We start from the raw sequence: 7,610 nt of genomic DNA, 5'->3' as shown, positions 1-7,610 counted from the left end.
AGGCCATTAGCTTCAGGCCAGGCTCATTTTCAGAGATCGCCTTGATCTTGCGGAAGTACTCCAGGGCCTGACCCTTTGTCCGTAACATCTCCACCCACATGAACCTGCTATGGTCATCCACGATGAGCAGAAAATATCGGTTACCGGCTACAGTCGCTGGTGAGATTGGCCCGCAGAGATCTCCATGAAACAGCTCTAGAGGCTGCTCCGCCCTGTACGCCGAGGCTGATGGGAATGGCTTCCTGTGCATCTTGCTAATAGTGCAGCCGGAGCAGACCTGATGCACTTGATCCACTGCAGGCATGCCACTGACCATGCCCTTCGTGCCCAGATCATGGAGAGCACAAAAATGCAGATGCCCGAACCTCGCGTGCCATTGCCACGCAGTGTCACCTGATCTTGCTAGCATGCAGACGGGTTCAGTGATGTTCAGTTTCATTACATAGAGCCTGTTCCTGTCCGCTTGACACGCACCAGTAGGATCCTTTCCTGATCATACACACACATCTCGCCGTCCTCGACAACAGTCTTACAGCCAATCTCATCAAGTTGTCCAATGCTTATGATGTTGCTACAAAGGCTGGGGATATAATATACCTTGGACAGTACACGGTGTGAGCTATTTCTGCATTTGAATAGCACGGAGCCTCTGCCTTTGATCTGTACTGACGAGCCATTGCCAAACTTTACGACGCCGGTCACTGACTCATCTAGAGTGGCAAACGCGACGTGATCGTCTGTCATGTGATTGCTCGCCCCTGTGTCCAGGTACCAGCCATTGCGCGGCGCCTCTTTGGGAACCACTTTCTTCTCGTTGAGGTAGACAAACTGGTTCGCCGGCTCGTCCGGCGTGAGTGTCAGGCCACAGCAGACAGCCAAGAGTAGTCCTGGATCCTCCTCCTGCACTTGCGCCACGTTCGCCTCCTCTTGCCGTGCTTGCGCGGCTTGCGGCAGTCCTTGGACATGTGTCCTTGAATCCCACAATTGTAGCAGGTCCCTTTGAAATGGTTACCGCCACTGGCCGCGTTGCCGTTGGGCGCGGCATCTTTGCCTTTTCTGCCGCGCTGACCTCGGCCACGGCCGCCACCGCGGCCTGCGGCCTTCATGCGAGATGACTCGCCTTGCCCCTTCTCCTTCGTGCGTGCCGCCCATTCTTCGGCAGTGTACAACAGGCTGCCGCCGGCATGCGAGTCGTTGTCATTCCTGTACCGCTCCTCGGCAGCCTTAAGGCGCCCCGTCAGGTCCTCAATGCTCAGTGTGCTGAGGTCAACGAGCCTCTCAATCGCGAGAGCGATCTGCGAGTAGCGCGGCGGCACGACTCGCAGAAACTTGTGGACGGCCCTCTCCTCAGTGACCTTGTCACCAAGGATGTTGAGGCTGGTGATCATGGATCCCAACCGCATCGCGAAATCATCCACGGACTCGCCACCGCGAAACTCGATGGTCTCAAAGTCCCGCGCCAACGACTGAGCCTTAGCCGCGCGCACGCGGTCACCACCGATGCGCATGGTGGAGATCGCGTCCTACGCCGCCTTCGCCGTCGGCTTGATGGCCAGCGTGCCCACCATCTCGGGTGGCACCGCTCCAAGGATGGCCTCCAGCGCCATACAATCCTCGTGGAAGTCGAAGTCGCCGTGCTTGATGGCGTCCCAGTAGCCCCGCGCCTCCAGCTTCACCTTCATCAAGAGCGACCAATCGTTGTAGTTCGTCTTGGTTAGCATCGGCCAGTTCCCCGATCCAGACTCCCGGATCACCTTCTGCACCACCGGCGCCGCCAGCTCGCGGCCGCGGATCGTGCGGCTCCGTCCACGTTGCGGGGGAGAACGGGATGGTGATCGTGAACGGCGCGGCGGCGACTTCGAGGGTGACTTCGACCCTGACCTGTCACCCTTGTCCGTTTGCATCGGCTCCTTGCCGCCGGCCATGTCAATAGGATCTCCGACGAGACTCTGATGCCAGTTGTCGTTGCAGATCGGCAACTCGCTCGTGCTCATAGAGGTGGAAGAGCAAGAACGATACACGCACGCACGCTCAGGTTTTTCTTTTGCGCTGTGCCCAAACTGGCTCACAGCTTTTCTGTTTTCTCTTCAACTTATTCAGTGCTTACAATGCGGATCGGCGGCTGACCCGGCTCCATCGCCACGCCGCGCTACGATCGCGCCATCCCACGATCTCCACGGCGTGCCCTAACAAACCCAGCACTAACCCCTTGGTCGCAGCGTGAACGCAGCACGCCTCTGACCCAAAGCAAATCTCAATGAATAAGCAAACTTGATGGGCCTACTAACTAATGTAGCCCACTTAACAGAAAAAACAAATAAACTGGCGACGTGATTAACACAACAGAAATCATACCTAGTATAGGAATTTAGGAACCAGAAAAGAAATAAATCCCTGATACGCCTTTTCTAAAATCATATCTAGTATAGTGTTATCCTTTGTAGTAGGAAAGGCATTGGTGTATCTGAACTGAAGAATATGTTTGAATTTTGAAGGTCTTATATCGTCCGGTGTGATCCATGACCCAAAAATCTTTGCCTTGAAGACTGGCATGGGAGCTGCAACCATTGCTCAGTTTGCGGGGAAAATCTCGCCGTTGACGATAAATGACGCGTCCGTCCAATATGCCTGATCAAGTAAGTAGACGACACGGTTCTTGGTATCGGAAGGCGACACAGTCGCAGGGGTATAACGCCTGATGATGGCGGTGCATAAGAATGTGGTGTGCCCGTCAATAACATAGTTATCCTCAAGGACCGTTGTGGCCACAAACGGATTCCATCCCTAATCATCAAGGTATCTAGGGTCGCCCATGATGAACTCTTTAAGATCAGTCTTTACTCGTATTTTGGATGGTTTGTCTTCTCTATCCTTTATGAAGGCGACAAAGTTGGTGCGTATGGTTCTGGAGTCACTCATGTGCCCAAGGTAGATAGAAACATGATTTAACATGTCATCCTTGTAGTACCTTGCCGGTCCCCACGGGTAATGTTGATCCTCCACAAGTGTTTGCCGATGGAGAGGACCTGAGAAGAGACGACCTCGTCGATGCTAAGGTGTTTGACTTGTTCATAATCTACCCTGAAGTGCAGGGAAGCAGAATCCAACAAAGTGGTCGTCATCAATGCTGGAAGTGCTGTGATTCTTGTGTGTGCTTTACCCACGGTACTATCAAATCAAACAACAGTTAAGTACACCAGTCCTCAAACCAGAAAATAAAAAGAAACGTTTACACACAGGACGATCCAAATGAGAGTCAATCCACTAGTTGGCTGCTGGCTAGCCACTGGAGGTGGATGCGGGGACGTTTAGTGGTGAGGCTGCTCGCTCCGATCCTTGCCGAAGCCATCGCACATCAGGTGTGTTCGCCTCTTGTGCTCTACTCTCTCTTTGGCTTGCTCCTTTGGTGGCTAGGGTTCGATCTATAGCTGTCCCCAACGTATTGCTCCTGTTCTCCAGAGTCCTATTGTGCTGTTTGTTGTTGATTACTATGCAATAATTATCGTTCAGAATGCTTGGGTTTGTTCCGATGTATATCTGCCGCAAGGAAAAAATAGTGTGCCATGACAAAATAGTAAACCCTTAAAATTTACTATAGCGAAGCTATATCATACTTTAGCGAACGATTGTACGCTAATTTCATTAAGCAAGATATTGCTCAGAATGCTATACGTACCGTGCCATTAGCGGTGCTATAGTGAGCTATTTTTTCTGTGATCTCTTGTAATCTACCATATATACGAGATAAGAGGAACATCACATGTGTGGTGAATTTCCTGAGAGTAGTTTTCCCATACTTATACGAATACCCGAGGCCTATCAAAAGTTCGGAACTAGTTTAAGATTCATACATGTAGGTTTGGCATTTTGAGCCTTGAATAGCAACCTAAGCTCCGGGGCAACCATCCAAGCCTGGGGACCGTTGAGCGAGGGGCCCTGGTGAGCGAGATCGTGACACATGGTAGCTCGCGCGGCGGAGGGGGGGGGGGGGGGGGGTGAGTGCACGGACATGTCTACCGTATTTCTGTCTCTTGTTTTACTGTTTCACTAGACCATAGAGGCATGCGTTGCCGCGCCCATCAATTTTAAGAAAAGAAACAATAGAAGTATATGCCAAATGGAGACCACAGTTACAACATATTTATAATGGTTACAATAAATAACACAAATCAGGATCTTTTCTGTCAACAAATCAAAATAATGACTTGAAAAGGACCGACATTGTGAAGTCAAGAAAATCCTTCCATTTTATTGACAAAACATATTATCTTGCTATTGTGCATGATCAGAAAGTAAAAAAAAAAGTGAGAGGCCTTTGTCAGTAATGACAAAAAGATGTGGTTGCTATAACATTTAGTAACTAAAATTGAGGCAATAAATTGACCATGGACCACTCTCTAGGAGTGTGTAGAAAGCATAAAATAACCATTTACGAGCTAATAACAGACATTGTATTCAAGAAATCATAATGAACTCCTAAGATTCTTTTTCTCAAAGACATCATAATGAACTCCTAAGATTATTTTTCTCAAACAAAACCAACTATCATAGGGAAGCATCAATTTATCAGAAAAATATGATCCACATAGTGATGCACATGGAAGGGGAACAACCACTTGAAGCCGAGAAGCATAAATGATCTCTCGTGATAAAAATAATGGAGGGTGCATATGTCACCGGTGTTCAGTGGGAATTGCAGCTGGTTTCCTTGAAAAATTGGTTTATTCTTAAATAATTTTAGCAGTTGTCAGTGTCAAATTTGTTAATCTACATACAAAAAGGAATGAAGCATGACTCGAAATCTGCAATAAATAATTGTGGCTGTAATTATATTAATGAATAGCCACTGCTATTGTTTACAACCAGGTGCTCACTTAACTTTACTATACAAGCTAAACTGAGATTACACACAATGTACCCATTTATTAGTTACTTCATACAACTTAGAAAATAGGCAACAGAAAACAAAGATACAATAGCCAGCTTAGTCCTTGCAGGGTACATAGAGAATATGAGATAAACAGCTTATGCTACCTCTTTTCCCAACCAAATTGTCACAAAACTATGAATATGACATTGGAATTAAAAAAATCCCTTACCAAGAATACCTAAACAATTGATGACTGAGCAAGTTATAAAAAAGAATATCTTCAATCTGCATGCCACTATGATACAATGACACAAATATAGGTTTTCATCAAACACCGAAACTGTACCAGCAAATGGATGCATTCAGGTTCCTAGTTTTCAACCAATCTTTGTACATGTTGTCGCTCCAAATCATGGACACCTGAGACAGGCATTCTGAATAGCAGGTGTTCACTAGTTAATTTTGCTCTAAGTAAGTTGATTAATGGAATATAACCGAGACAGGAAAAATTATGCAAATTCGTACATTGTTTCTTGCAAGGAAAACAAAATAAAATGTGAGGCACACCCAAATGCATGTAGGACAGTACAATTTGCTATGACGTGCAAAACTGGATCTGATATGCGGACGCTGCCGTTCATGCGAAGGTGAGAAGACAACCTGCAGCCTCCCCTCGGTACCCAAGGTGACTTTGGCTGAAGGACTGCCCTTGCTAGGTTTTTGTGAGATGGTACAGACGAACTACATGTCGCCTATTCCATTGGTCGTTTGTGGGACAAGCATGCCGGGTGGCGCATGAGAAGCACCCAATCCCGATGGAGAGTGATGAATTCATAGAAGGAGCACCAACCTTAGCAAGCAGATCTGATGAGTGGTGACATTCACATTGGAACCCCCTCGTCTGGATAGGGGGAAACTCTAGCCACCGCCGGCCGTCTCTCCCCCGCCTCCCTCACCCTCGCCGCCGCCAGCAGTGCCACCCGGCGAAGCCTGGCCGGCAGGGGCGGCGGTGGGGCATCTCTCCCCTACGCGTGATTCGGCTGGCGCGGGACGGTCTGTCCGTGAAGAGGTGCCGAACTACCGTGGGGTTATGCGGCGCTGCAGGCGAATGATGATGGTGGCGTGTGCGATGCGCCGACGGCTGGAGTCCTTGCTTGCGGCGCGGATTAGAGGCTGCGGGAGCGCTAGGAGCTGGTGGCTGCATGAGTCGTCACGTTTGGGTCAGATCCTTCGTGATCTGGCGCTAGGACGCCGGCAGCCTATGCCGGCGGTGGTCTGTTGGGAGGGTTGGGTGTTCGGGGTGAGTTAGTGTGGGTGGTGGACTCTGCGTGGTAGCTGCAGCAGCGGTGACGGTGTGGAGGTTGTCAGTAGGAGCGGCGTTGGATCTACCGCGTCGGCGATGACGTGTATTGGAGGCACGGTGCAGCTGAATCTCTACGACGAATGTGTCTGGCTGGATGAGCGGAGGGCGGCGGCGCTGTTTGGCGCTGTGGTGGCGTCGATAGCACGTCTAGCAAGGTCGTTATATCAGTACCTGCTCTGAAGATGAATAGGTGAAAGACGGTGGCGACGACCCATGAGAGTGCGTCAGACCCGGTATGAGGCTTGGTTGGGGCCTCCGGTTTTAGATATTAGGCTTAGATGATAGGTCTAGGTATCCGGCTCATTATTTCTGCAGCCCTTCATCAAGTGGATATGTGTAGCGACAGATGTTGCCAAGATGGCGGATTCAGACATATTGATGTACTCCTTTGTAATGTCTTTATGAATAATTAATAAAATGGCTGCCTGCATCTCATAATGCAGATGCTGGGGGTCATCCTTCTTTTCTTAAAGAAAATCCCAATGCAAAGAGTACCAGTCGTGGAGGCTCTGCTGCCCTCGGCGGCATTGATGCGAAGGAGGGATGAGCGGATAGGGGAGGCAAGGCGTCCCTCTCGTCAGGCTACTTTAATTAAAGACTAGGTATATGCCCATGTTGCCGCGGGAGCCAACAAATTTTTTAAAATGCAAAAAGTGGATCAAATGGAACAACTCTTATGCAAATCAAAAAGGGAAGAGAAGATTATGTTTTGGTTATAAAGCATATAATTTCTGACAACTTTGTCATAAGACATATTGAGGGCCAACAAACATTAGAGTGAAATCTAATAATCTAAATGACCTGATGTAAGGCATTGGTGCAAATAGATGAGCACACTTGCAGATTAAGACAATTTGAGTATCGCTAATTAATCTAAAATTCTTCTTTAAGTAATTACAGATTTAAGGTATCTTAGTATTTTAATTTGTCAGGCAGCCACCGATCCTGTTCCAGTCCTCTCTCTCCACATTGCCTCCTGCACAGCTAGTCACCACCACCCCCTAATTCCTTGACGGCATCATCACCATTGCTAAGGGCCTCCCGTGAAGAGAGATTGGAGGAGTCATGATGACCGAGCTTGCCTTCACCTGCACATCGCCGCTACCATTGCGGCTGTGATATCATGCATGCTCCTCTCATGTGTAAGTTTTCATACGATAAAGTAAATTGCAACCTATGTGAAGCATCATAGAGAATCAGAAAGCCATATCAGACCAACTTTAAAATGTTTTTTTTCTAGAAAATGGAAATCCTATTACCCCCAACTTCAGGGATTGGAAAATAGAGAGAGACAATCATCTCATAACTATTTCTCAGAAAATAAAATTAAAGCATAATTCATGTGAAGAGATGGGTCAATGAGGAGGGGATGGCAAA

At 48.3% G+C, this 7,610-nt stretch overlaps 2 pseudogenes; both read right to left on the bottom strand.

Annotated features, from left to right (window-relative positions):
• Nucleotides 1-857: 857 nt before the first annotated feature.
• Nucleotides 858-1,994, bottom strand: LOC147988669 (uncharacterized; annotated as a pseudogene).
• Nucleotides 1,995-2,355: 361 nt separating this feature from the next.
• Nucleotides 2,356-3,684, bottom strand: LOC147988668 (BTB/POZ and MATH domain-containing protein 3-like; annotated as a pseudogene).
• Nucleotides 3,685-7,610: the final 3,926 nt, after the last annotated feature.

The sequence above is a fragment of the Triticum urartu genome, chromosome 1A, assembly GCF_056163025.1.
Source record: "Triticum urartu cultivar PI428250 chromosome 1A, HENAU_Tu73, whole genome shotgun sequence".
Lineage (NCBI taxonomy): Eukaryota > Viridiplantae > Streptophyta > Magnoliopsida > Poales > Poaceae > Triticum > Triticum urartu.
The sequence above is the reverse complement of the archived record's forward strand: the minus strand, read 5'-3'. Positions and strand labels throughout refer to the sequence as shown.